Genomic DNA, 13,073 nt, shown 5'->3' on the forward strand with positions numbered 1-13,073 from the left:
TGGACTGTCAGTTCTAGGTTCAGTCCAGTAAATTTATAGCAGATATTGAAAACAGAGAACGTACAGGAGTAACTCTACAATTGATTATATAGGCTGTACAGGTAGTTGCACCAAAGAGTAGGTGCCCCACATATTATTGAAATCTACATAACCTATGGTACCCCTCAGAAGGAGGGGAAAAGATATGAGGCAAAGGAAAAGAAGTCAAAAAGTTTATAAAAGTAACAAAATTTTATTATATGTATGCTAAAAACACATAACCATAATTGGACATTTGTTTAAAAATGTATGACAGGGTTACAGGGTGAACATACAGCAGAGAAAGAAAGCAGTCATACCCGGACACAGCAATTTGCACAGAGGGTTGAAACATTTAAATGGGCTGGTGTGCATAAAATGCAAGTCTAATAATGGCACATGCACATTTGTGATGGCATAGCAATGCTCATGCCTAGTTTAGGTGAGTGTATAGCCAAATAGGGCATATAAGTACCAGTCCTTACCGTATTGATAAGTGGATGTGCAAGGTGTCCGGGGATGACTGCTGCCCCGACGCACGTTTCGGCTCTTATTGAGCCTTCGTCTGGGGGTAAATGTTTCAACCCTCTGTGCAAATTGCTGTGTCCGGGTATGACTGCTTTCTTTCTCTGCTGTATGTTCACCCTGTAACCCTGTAATACATTTTTAAACAAATGTCCAATTATGGTTATGTGTTTTTACCATACATATAATAAAATTTTGTTACTTTTATAAACTTTTTGACTTCTTTTCCTTTGCCTCATATCTTTTCCCCTCCTTCTGAGGGGTACCATAGGTGGCCAGTCCAGTAAATGCAGATAGAAACCGTTTTTTCAGAGCAAAATGGCCTACAGAGGATGTCTTGCAGTTTTAAAAAAAATTAAAGAATGTAGAAAATGGATTACTGAAACATTCAGAAATACCTCACAGCCAACGACTTCTGTGCGAAGGCTACCGGATCCACTGCCACCCCCTACTTCCTGTTCTTGCTAAACACAGGAAGTGCTACTCAGCCAATCACTGACTGAGGCGGGTCATAAGTGGATAAACGACCTTGTGAGATATGACTGGACTAAACGAGAACCAGCCTTACCTAGAAGCACCATGATAGGTGGAGAAACATCTCTATGTACAAGTGATAATTTGTCTTTTTAATTTATATATCTACAAACAAAACAAATTATTAAGATTTATTGCTAATTAGTGATTGTGTTTTGGTCTTATATATATATATATATTTGTATAAAGATCAGGCCACAGTCCGCCTCTTGCAGTGTACGTTGTAAATCACACGACCGTGTCCCCGCAGCGGCCTTACATCCCCTCAGCGTGACCTCCTAATGCTGCCCAAAGAGAGGTCATCTCTGTACCGCGACCATGTCCAGGGGATGTAGTGCTCAGCTTTACGAGTCTTCAGACGGCTCAGTAATAGATCAGTCTTCAGACCGCAGAAGCCGCTTTATTAACACCAGGTACATTTCACCCCTGGACACACATTCATTCTGACATATAAATTATACTTCCATCTTGACAAGTTTTTCTTTGTGGAAGCAAATTCCTTTTTCCCAAATGTCGCATACAGCAATGAACTTCTGTCTACATCATGTGTCCCCGGAGCGCGTCCATAATTCCTGCTCAGCCATGTCTACAGCCCCGGCTGCCAGGGAATTCCTGCTGATATTCTCTTAAAGGACATCTACCTCCAGGATGAAGGATTGTAAACCAAGCACACTGACATGCTGGTGTGTGCCCCTCTGGCAGGATCCACTTTTCATAAAGCTACTTATGTGCTGTTTTTTTTTTTTTAAATGTGCAAATATGCAAATCAGCCTGAGGGGCTCCATGCTCTATTAATATCTATGGAGCCCGGAGCTCTTCAGGATCATTTACATAATTTTTTAAACCTTTTTATCCGTAAAAACAAGGTTCTGTGAAGCTAAGAGAAGAGCAGATACTGCCGGGGGGCACACACACACCAGTATGTCTGTGTGCTTGGTTTATGATCCTTCATCCTGGTGGTAGATGTTTTTTTAAATTCTGAGCCAGGCTGCCCAGTGGCACATGTCTACATATAGGGTGAGGGGATATTGTACCCATGCAGGTACCCAAATCATAATATAGAATTAAATCCAATTAAATGTTGTCTTCGAAAACCTGAACTTATTTCCTTACCCATTGGTGCATATTGTTGCAACTTATGCCCTGCCCCTTTTTACTAAGCCACACCCACATGAGGCTAATTATTAAGTTAATCTATTACTAAATGTTATGTAATGCAGGTATGCCATTTTTGTTGGACAAATGACACCAGAATTCTCTTTGCTAGTAATTCTGCCCCTTTGTGGCCACTGTAGCGCTACATTGCTCTATATGTTACTTTTGAGTTACATTTCTGCTTTCTCAATAATGACCTCACCGTGTCTGTCTCATTATGGCGAGCGCTGCAGTCTCAAGTTTCCTCTCCTTTGTACGTCTTCGCTTTGTGATTGTTAGATCCCCGGCCTCCTCCTCATGGCTCCGGCTTTATTTCGTCCGCTCTGTGCAGTAATCTTGGAAGCGCTTGTTGGATGTCCAGCTTGTTATCAGTCGCGCTCACACGGCTTGTATTACTCCATTAAGCTGTGTGCTGCTTGAGGAAAGGTTTCAGAGACTGCCCATTGAAATACTTGAGCAGCACTAACTACAGGCACGACACAGAGCGTAACAAAGGCCAATATATAGGGGATGCACAAGTAGCCGTATGCTGGAACGGATACTGTGCAGCTGGAAAAATGGGATTTCCTAATATCCATCAGTCTTAATATCCCCATGAAAGCTCTTTAAAAGTTGCACTATATAAAATTATACATATGAAAAAAACCCTGAGCTTAAAAGGCTCGAAAGGAATTTTTCATAAGCCTTATGTATTATATCAGTAGGATTCCTATGCACTGATCAGCTGTTCAGTACCTTAGGGGCATGGCTGCTCACTACTTCCTCCAAGCAGCTCCATCTATGGTAGGTGCATGAATGTGGCACTTGTTGTGATGTAGGCTGTACCTCAGGGGCAGGTCCGCTCTCCATTTCCTCCAATCAGTTCCATCTGTGGTAGGTTTGGGTGTTGAATGAAGTCCTTGCAGTGGTGCTGGCAGTTCCTCAGGGGAGGGCTGCTGATCATTTCTTCCAAACAGCTTGATCAGTGGTAGGTCAGGGTGCTGAATGTGACACTCATAGTGGTGCAGGCTGTACCTCAGGGGCAGGGCAGCTCTTCAGTTCCTCCAATCAGCTCCATCTGTGGTAGATCAGGGTGCTGAATGTGGTTCTTGAAGTGGTGCAGGCTGTACCTCAGGGGCAGGGCAGCTCTTCATTTCCTCCAATCAGCTCCATATGTGGTAGATCAGGGTACATGAATGTGGTTCTTGAAGTGGTGCAGGCTGTACCTCAGGGGCAGGGCCGCTCTTCATTTCCTCCAATCAGCTCCATCTGTGGTAGATCAGGGTGCATGAATGTGGTTCTTGAAGTGGTGCAGGCTGTACCTCAGGGGCAGGGCCGCTCTTCACTTCCTCCAATCAGTGCATCATAAAATGCAATATATATTCACAAGTGCATATTATATCATATTTTTGTAAACATTATGCTTTTCCTCCATATTACGATGCGCCTTGTACTGTACTCTCTGGCCTATTGCGCTTGGACATCCTGAAGTCACGATGTTGTACTCGATGATGTCCGGGCTTTGCTGATAAGCGTTCCTCCAGATGTTGTGCTGTCCATACACGATGCAGATGATGTATTAGCCGGGTCTGATCGTCTATTCCTCTTGTGATCTCTCCTGTGATGTAGCGACCGCTCTTGTAAAGGTTACAGTATCAGAGATGACATTGCTGCTGTGATTATGCAGATGCATGCAGGATACTGGCTGTACATCACATTGGCGCTAATGCTTCTTCACCATGGAGGGAACGCACCGATTGTGCAGTCTCTGGGATACAGATAATATTCTTCATACAGACAGAAAACCCCTTTGTTTTTAAGATTTCCCTGTGAATGGCGGCTCATTGTTATTTCCATAAAAGTGCCCAGAGCTGCCAATCTAGCGGAGATTGTACGTTCTCTCCCTCCTATTAATCTCCAGACTCTTTGAACTTAAAGTGCTATCAAAATCAAATAAAAACTGATATTGTATAATAATACGGGATTTAGGCAATTAGCTTTGTATTTTCCTCGCAGCGCTCATATTCTTAGTCTTGTTGTTAATTTTTCATGGGTCTTCATTTTAGTTTTTTATGACGGACCGGCCTTAGGTGATCCCATGGCTCCTGCTAGGAAGGACATGACAGAACTCCGTGTCCTGTAATGGGTTACAACACGTCTGGATTGTGTGCAGCTATGAATGACCTTATACAATAATCTGGCACTGGATTGATCTGAGGGTATTCATTGTAACGGGTCTGGTGAGCCTGGAGCTTTCCTTGAAGGCGAGTGGCTAGCCAAATACTGTACAATGTCCCCCCATGGTCTACGATTCTGATGCTTATCCAATGGTGTATATTCCCTGTTATGTGGTCATAAACCTCTCACCACCCAATAGTTACTAGTATTAAAATCCCAAGAGACTCTAAATAGAACGGTTCCACCTGTCCATGTCTCCAATCAGACCAATTCTCCCTGTGGTTACACAGTTCAAGAGAAACGGGGCCCTCAGGATCGGGATATGGTTAGGTGTTGGATGGGTCCAGCAGTCCTGCAGCAAGAATTATGTTTGCACGGACAGCTGATTAAGCGCACATATTTTTAAGCATTAATTTTGACACATAATAATAATTATCATCATTATTTACAAACTCTGTAGCGCTTTACAGATTATGATGACCATATAAAAATAAAATAAGACTTTACAGAGTAATAACATAGTCATATTGAACAATAGGAGTGAGCGCCCTGCTCGCAAGAGCTTGCAGTCTATGAGGATGAGAGGGTGACACAAGAGCTTACAGTCTATTAGGATAAGGGGGTGACACAAGAGCTTACAGTCTATGAGGATGAGGGGGTGACACAAGAGCTTACAGTCTATGAGGATGAGGGGGTGACACAAGAGCTTACAGTCTATGAGGATGAGGGGGTGACACAAGAGCTTACAGTCTATGAGGATGAGGGGGTGACACAAGAGCTTACAGTCTATGAGGATGAGGGGGGTGACACAAGAGCTTACAGTCTATGAGGATGAGGGGGTGACACCAGAGCTTACAGTCTATGAGGATGAGGGGGTGACACACGAGGTATAAGAGCTTGTAAAATGGTCCAGCCATTCTTTATAAAAGAATGGAATAAAAATAATTTCATAAATAAAAATGCTGCTGCTTGAACCAGCCAGGCCAGGCCTCTAAGCCATCTAACCCCATCCTAGGCCTCTAGGCCAGCTTAGCCCAGACCAGGCCCCTAGGTCAGCTTAACCCAGCCAAGGCCCGTAAGTCACCTTACCCCAGCCCAGGCCTCTAGGCCAGCTAACCCCAGCCCAGGCCTCTAGGCCAACTAACCCCAGGCCTCTTGGCCTGCCATACCCAGGCCTCTAGGCCAGCTAACCCCAGGCCTCTGGGCCAGCTAACCCCAGCCCAGGCCTCTAGGCCAGCTAACCCCAGGCCTCTAGGCCTGCCATGCCCAGGCCTCTAGGCCAGCAAACCCCAGCCCAGGCCTCTGGGCCAGCTAACCCCAGCCCAGGCCTCTGGGCCAGCTAACCCCAGCCCAGGCCTCTGGGCCAGCTAACCCCAGCCCAGGCCTCTGGGCCAGCTAACCCCAGCCCAGGCCTCTGGGCCAGCTAACCCCAGCCCAGGCCTCTGGGCCAGCTAACCCCAGCCCAGGCCTCTGGGCCAGCTAACCCCAGCCCAGGCCTCTGGGCCAGCTAACCCCAGCCCAGGCCTCTGGGCCAGCTAACCCCAGCCCAGGCCTCTGGGCCAGCTAACCCCAGCCCAGGCCTCTGGGCCAGCTAACCCCAGCCCAGGCCTCTGGGCCAGCTAACCCCAGCCCAGGCCTCTGGGCCAGCTAACCCCAGCCCAGGCCTCTGGGCCAGCTAACCCCAGCCCAGGCCTCTGGGCCAGCTAACCCCAGCCCAGGCCTCTGGGCCAGCTAACTCCAGCCCAGGCCTCTGGGCCAGCTAACCCCAGCCCAGGCCTCTGGGCCAGCTAACCCCAGCCCAGGCCTCTGGGCCAGCTAACCCCAGCCCAGGCCTCTGGGCCAGCTAACCCCAGCCCAGGCCTCTGGGCCAGCTAACCCCAGCCCAGGCCTCTGGGCCAGCTAACCCCAGCTCAGGCCTCTGGGCCAGCTAACACCAGCTCAGGCCTCTGGGCCAGCTTACCCCAGCCCAGGTCCCTAGGTCAGCTTACCCCAGCCCACGTCCCTAGGTCAGCTTACCCCAGCCCACGTCCCTAGGTCAGCTTACCCCAGCCCAGGTCCCAAGGTCAGCTTACCCCAGCCCAAGTCCCAAGGTCAGCTTACCCCAGCCCAGGTCCCAAGGTCAGCTTACCCCAGCCCAGGTCCCAAGGTCAGCTTACCGCAGCCCAGGTCCCAAGGTCAGCTTACCCCAGCCCAGGTCCCAAGGTCAGCTTACCCCAGCCCAGGTCCCAAGGTCAGCTTACCCCAGCCCAGGTCCCAAGGTCAGCTTACCCCAGCCCAGGTCCCAAGGTCAGCTTACCCCAGCCCAGGTCCCTAGGTCAGCTTACCCCAGCCCAGGTCCCTAGGTCAGCTTACCCCAGCCCAGGTCCCTAGGTCAGCTTACCCCAGCCCAGGTCCCTAGGTCAGCTTACCCCAGCCCAGGTCCCTAGGTCAGCTTAATTGGTCCCTAGGCTAATTAGAGCAGAGTTGCATAATAACCCCTTATCGAGACTATGATATCCGATGTTGGTTGCAATCCATCTGCTATATGTATATAGTACCTGTACTAGTACCTGTAGCTGTTTCACTTCAGTGATGGAAATTTGTCTGTATACAGCTGTACATACAAATTCTCTTACAAGGTACAAGGTATTCTCTTACAAACTGCCCAGACCAAGTATTTTATAAGACCCTGCGGTATCCAGGCATCAGGCCGTCGCTCCCGCTGAGCAGTTCTGTATGAAGTAGTAATATATTTATTTGTTAGCCTTTACAATACCGGATGGCCACTAGTCCTCGTGGTGGACAAGGAGCGGCTGGAGAGCCGGCGTCACGTTGCATTCAGCAGCCATTGTCGCTTGTTTTCCAGCATTCGGATTCCAGTAGCGGCGCAGTGACACGGTCTGGGTCAGGCTCGGAGCTGCGATGACAGCAGATGTGCCAGGAGTCTAGCACTTTGATGCTTCGAGAATAAAGTATCTCTCCAAACAGATGGATGGAAATTGGATTGTCTGTAAATGAAAGGAGATATCCTGCATAGACAGCAAAATCAGGAGGGAAAATCAATCCATAGCATTTCATGACTAATCCTTCTTTACAGATAAATGCAGGATTTCCTTGTGCTAAATGTTTGAGAAGAGAAGTTTTCTGTAGAAGGGGGAATAAACTTGATTTATAGTAGTTAAACCCTGCAGGTCATACATGTCTGCTGCAACATTGGCGATTGACTTATACTCAGGCGAGCGCTGTGTTTCTTCTCAGCACAGTGCCGTTTATTGTATAGTGGCTGCGCTGGGGATTGCATGGAGGCTGAGCCGAAAACCGAAGATGTGACTGACAATTGTTCATATGACAGCACAGGCTTTGGAAGTACAGGTAGTCCCCGGGTTACTTAAAGGATGGGTTCTGTAGGTTTGTTCCTAAGTTGAATTTGTATGCAAGTCGGAACTATATATTTTATAATTGTAACCTCAACTAGAATTTTTTTTGGTCTCTGTGATCATTGGACTTTAAAAATGTTGGGTTGTCATAAGAACCAGGAGTAACAACAATAAAGCTTCATTACAGACACCTGTGATAACTGTTATAGCTGATTATTGTAGTCTAAGGCTAAAGTACAGTAACTTACCAACATCCAAAGGTCCGTTTGTAACTAGGGGTCGTATGTAAGTCGAGTGTTCTTAAGTAGGGGACTGCCTGTACTGGAGTGCTGTGACTGCTTGCATTAGAAGATGCTGAGTGCCAGGTGGCAGACCCCCCCAGTTCTGATTTTAATTATCTATCCTAATGATAATAAAGCAATGTATAACAAAATTAAAAGGGGAATACTCCTTTGAATGTATCACACCTCCACAGCTCCATTCGGGTTGCACAGGATTAGAACAATTAGGTTGCCTTCTTCCAAAAACAAAAAAAGAACCAAGTCTGTTAGCTGAATGGGGCTGAGCTGCAATACCCCACCCAACATGTAGACAGACTTGGCGCTTCCATGTTTTTCTAACTCTGGACAAAGGGAAAAGCCACAAAGCTAATGTAAACAGAGCCCAAAAACTGTTGAAGCCTTAATTTTTTGTTTCTCGTAAAATACAGCTTTCTATGGAAAACCACCAACAAAAATGGCTCATGGTTTCATATATATAGCACAGAACAAAAAATACTGCATTAAGAGCAGACAATAATAGTGGAGACCCCCGCAGAGCAGATGTATAATACTGGAGACCCCCGCAGAGCAGATGTATAATACTGGAGACCCCCGCAGAGCAGATGTATAATACTGGAGACCGCCCAGAGCAGATATATAATAATGGTGACCCCCCCCAGAGCAGATATATAATACTGCAGACCCCCCAGAGCAGATATATAATACTGCAGACCCCCCAGAGCAGATATATAATACTGCAGACCCCCCAGAGCAGATATATAATAATGGTGACCCCCCCCAGAGCAGATATATAATACTGGAGACCCCCAGAGCAGATATATAATACTGCAGACCCCCCAGAGCAGATATATAATAATGGTGACCACCCCAGAGCAGATATATAATACTGGAGACCCCCCAGAGCAGATATATAATACTGCAGACCCCCCAGAGCAGATATATAATACTGCAGACCCCCCAGAGCAGATATATAATAATGGTGACCCCCCAGAGCAGATATATAACACTGGAGACCCCCAGAGCAGATATATAATACTGCAGACCCCCCAGAGCAGATATATAATAATGGTGACCACCCCCCAGAGCAGATATATAATACTGGAGACCCCCCAGAGCAGATATATAATACTGCAGACCCCCCAGAGCAGATATATAATAATGGTGACCACCCCCCAGAGCAGATATATAATACTGGAGACCGCCCAAAGCAGATATATAATAATGGTGACCCCCCCAGAGCAGATATATAATACTGGAGACCCCCAGAGCAGATATATAATACTGCAGACCCCCCAGAGCAGATATATAATACTGGAGAGCCCCCAAGAGCAGATATATAATACTGCAGACCACCCCCCAGAGCAGATATATAATAATGGTGACCACCCCCCAGAGCAGATATATAATACTGGAGACCGCCCAGAGCAGATATATAATAATGGTGACCCCCCCCAGAGCAGATATATAATACTGCAGACCCCCCAGAGCAGATATATAATACTGCAGACCCCCCAGAGCAGATATATAATACTGCAGACCCCCCAGAGCAGATATATAATAATGGTGACCACCCCCCAGAGCAGATGTATAATACTGGAGACCCCCCAGAGCAGATATATAATACTGCAGACCACCCCCCAGAGCAGATATATAATAATGGTGACCACCCCCCAGAGCAGATATATAATACTGGAGACCCCCCAGAGCAGATATATAATACTGCAGACCACCCCCCAGAGCAGATATATAATACTGCAGACCACCCCCCAGAGCAGATATATAATAATGGTGACCACCCCCCAGAGCAGATATATAATACTGGAGACCGCCCAGAGCAGATATATAATACTGGAGACCGCCCAGAGCAGATATATAATACTGGAGACCGCCCAGAGCAGATATATAATACTGGAGACCGCCCAGAGCAGATATATAATACTGGAGACCGCCCAGAGCAGATATATAATACTGGAGACCCCCCAGAGCAGATATATAATACTGCAGACCACCCCCCAGAGCAGATATATAATAATGGTGACCACCCCCCAGAGCAGATATATAATACTGGAGACCGCCCAGAGCAGATATATAATACTGGAGACCGCCCAGAGCAGATATATAATACTGGAGACCCCCCAGAGCAGATATATAATACTGGAGACCGCCCAGAGCAGATATATAATAATGGTGACCCCCCCAGAGCAGATATATAATAATGGTGACTCCCCAGAGCAGATATATAATACTGGAGACTTCCCAGAGCAGATATATAATACTGGAGAGCCCCCAAGAGCAGATATATAATACTGGATTGATGAGGATAGCTTAGTATGGGCTGGGACCATCAATTTAGGACACTGAGCCACTGATCTATTAGGATGTTGCAGTGGTTTAGCATCTACTAAACTCATGATAGGTTCCCTTTAAGGTGGTCTCCTTTAGAGTCTATTAGTGTTTGTAACAGAGTTATTATTAGCGGCATCAGGGAATCTAGGAGCCTCCCATAAGCACAATCATATACATCTCTTCATATTTATAGCCGACAGATCTGAGCTTCTAATAAAAGCCGACAACCTTATACGTGAGCGACGTTCCCGCGTTGTAGAACTGTGTATATTACATTGCTGCTCTTTGGAAAATTTTGTTTGTAAACCTAATTTGTTTTCTAAGTGTTTGGAAAGACTAGCACCGCGATCCATAAAGTGAAACGATTTCATGGGCGAAGGGCAGGAGGAACGTAATTGAAACCGAATAGAAACCAAATGTTACGAGCAGAGATTTACAATGACAATATATACAATGTCATAACTCACTACGGCTAAAGAACAAACTATCTGCGAGACTTAAACAAACAGTATTCTCCAAAGTTACATCTCTCTGTGTGGTTGTCTATACCAGAAGCTACACGGTCTGCCCCATTCATTGGAGTAGTTTGGATTAGATGAGCAACATGAAGCTCCTACGGACCTAGGACCTAAGGACCCTTCGCGCATTAGGTGCAAACTAGATTCCTAGGCAAACTTTTTTAGATTTTTTTTTTTTTGTCAAGGCAGAGTTTGTAAAAGTACATACATTTTTTTGTATTTGGATTTTTTTGATGTCACAGACATAGGTTAGGTTAATTAGTAATAATTTAGTTGTGATCTTCTAGGAGAAGAGACGTCTTAGCACGTTATTTGGGAGGGCTAGTTAGAAAAGTGTTCTTACAATGTATCCTTACAATGGAGAGCCATGACTTTCCCACTGTATGCTCTTACAGCGGGATACCCCCTCCTATTCCACCCCTCCTCTCAAAAGCAGGAGGAGTAAACATAGTGAGCAGTCAATCACATTCCTGGTGCCTGCCGAAGGAGGCCACTGTTATAGTGGAGGCCGGGGATGGATGCAGTACAGTTGCATCCGTCCTTCATAGGCTCTTATGGCCTCCGCTGAGCAGCAGGAAGCAGAGCGGCAGTGTCTTCTACTGGATGTGAGTCTATGATATGTGTATATCGTGTATACTTAGCCAAATCTGTACAACCATTTTTTTACGATGTCATATTTGTCGATGTCGATGTCATATTTTTTTCACTTTATTACCAGTAGAGAAACGTTGATGTTAAGACAAGGCTACGACACGCACATTGGATAAATGTTGGCTGATTTAGGTGGTACCAGCTTACCATTTTATATGCATGTGGTTATCCCACTCCAAGGGTGGGGCATGTTGGATTTGAACCTATGAAGGAAGCTTATTCTTATTAAGAATGAAAGGATGGGGTATCTACTGTCATCGTGGGATGAGACAAAGCCATACATATCAGCCTTGTGTTTGGGAGGTCCAGGAAGACCACCTTTTAGAAGACATACTTGATCTTTTTCCTACTAAATTAATGTAGGTTTAGGAATCTTCAAGATTCTAATAAGAATAGCAAAATTGGGGGGATCCGTTGTATGATGGCCAATAATGGGTCTTGATGGACACCGTTGAATCTAATGTCTCCGTGTCTGCATTACAGTGCCTTCTGTTTGCCACTTGGAAAGGTCCTCTGTGTCCATCATATTTTATGGAATCTGTGATGGAGACTTCAACGCTCATGTGAACAGGACTTTACACTATGAGTTCTCTCTCTCCGTCCATGTTGATGATGTTCCCGCTGGTTAGATTGGTTGAATAATTAATGTATATTAGTTAACAAACGAAGAGAGAAATCCCACTCGATGCTAAATTATAGAGAATCCTTTGTTGTGAACATGTTCATCCTGGATTGTATTATCCACACAGGATTGCACACACAAGTCCTGGGTATTCAGCGTGGCGGTGATACTTACGTGAGCTCATGAGTTGTCGCTCCTTTGAAGCCTATTGTTTTATTGTATCGCTGCTCGAAGCGTTGTGCGCCAGCGTCAGCAGGCAGCGGTATATACACATTCTAATTAAGTGGATTCTTAGCAAATTCACATGGAAATCTCTGGTAAATTATATCCTCTCTCAATTAGATTGATGGAAATAGACTTTTATGGCTGAGCACTTGTCCATATTCATGATGAATAGAATTAGACATAGGATGACTGCTGGCGTTAAAGGGCCTTAAAGGGGTTTTATACAACAAGTTTGCTTTTCTGATCATCTTAGCATTTAGATGAGAGGACTCCCATCTTCATATGGTCAGGGACAACAGAGAATTTAATTGGAAACAGACAGCTCCATTGCCGTGTAGTGGTCAGTCCAAGTTACTGCAGATCAGCACTCGGCGTTCATTTGAATGGAGCTAAGTTAGGGTGACCCAGTTTAGCCACTACACTGAGAATGGAGCTGTCTGCTTCCTGCTCCATTCCTGCTCCATACCAGGTGATCTGGGTGAACTGCAACCCCCAGGGTGTGATGAAACTAGAGAACTACAGCTGAGTGCTAGCAGCAGTACTCGACCATGAGCATAAATAATAATAATTCTTTATTTATATGGCGCACATAGATTCAGCAGCGCTACACAGAGCTGCCAAATCGGTCCCTGTCCCCAAGGGGCTCACAATCTAATCAACCTACCAGTATGTTTTGGAGTGTGGA

At 45.8% G+C, this 13,073-nt stretch overlaps 1 protein-coding gene across 7 annotated transcripts in view; it reads left to right on the forward strand.

The window, feature by feature from the left end:
* Nucleotides 1–13,073, forward strand: part of PHF2 (PHD finger protein 2) — a 166,501-nt gene that overhangs the window by 36,890 nt on the left and 116,538 nt on the right. The gene's annotated exons all lie outside the window — the stretch shown is intronic.

This window comes from Engystomops pustulosus, chromosome 10, assembly GCF_040894005.1.
Source record: "Engystomops pustulosus chromosome 10, aEngPut4.maternal, whole genome shotgun sequence".
NCBI classification, from domain to species: Eukaryota; Metazoa; Chordata; class Amphibia; order Anura; family Leptodactylidae; genus Engystomops; species Engystomops pustulosus.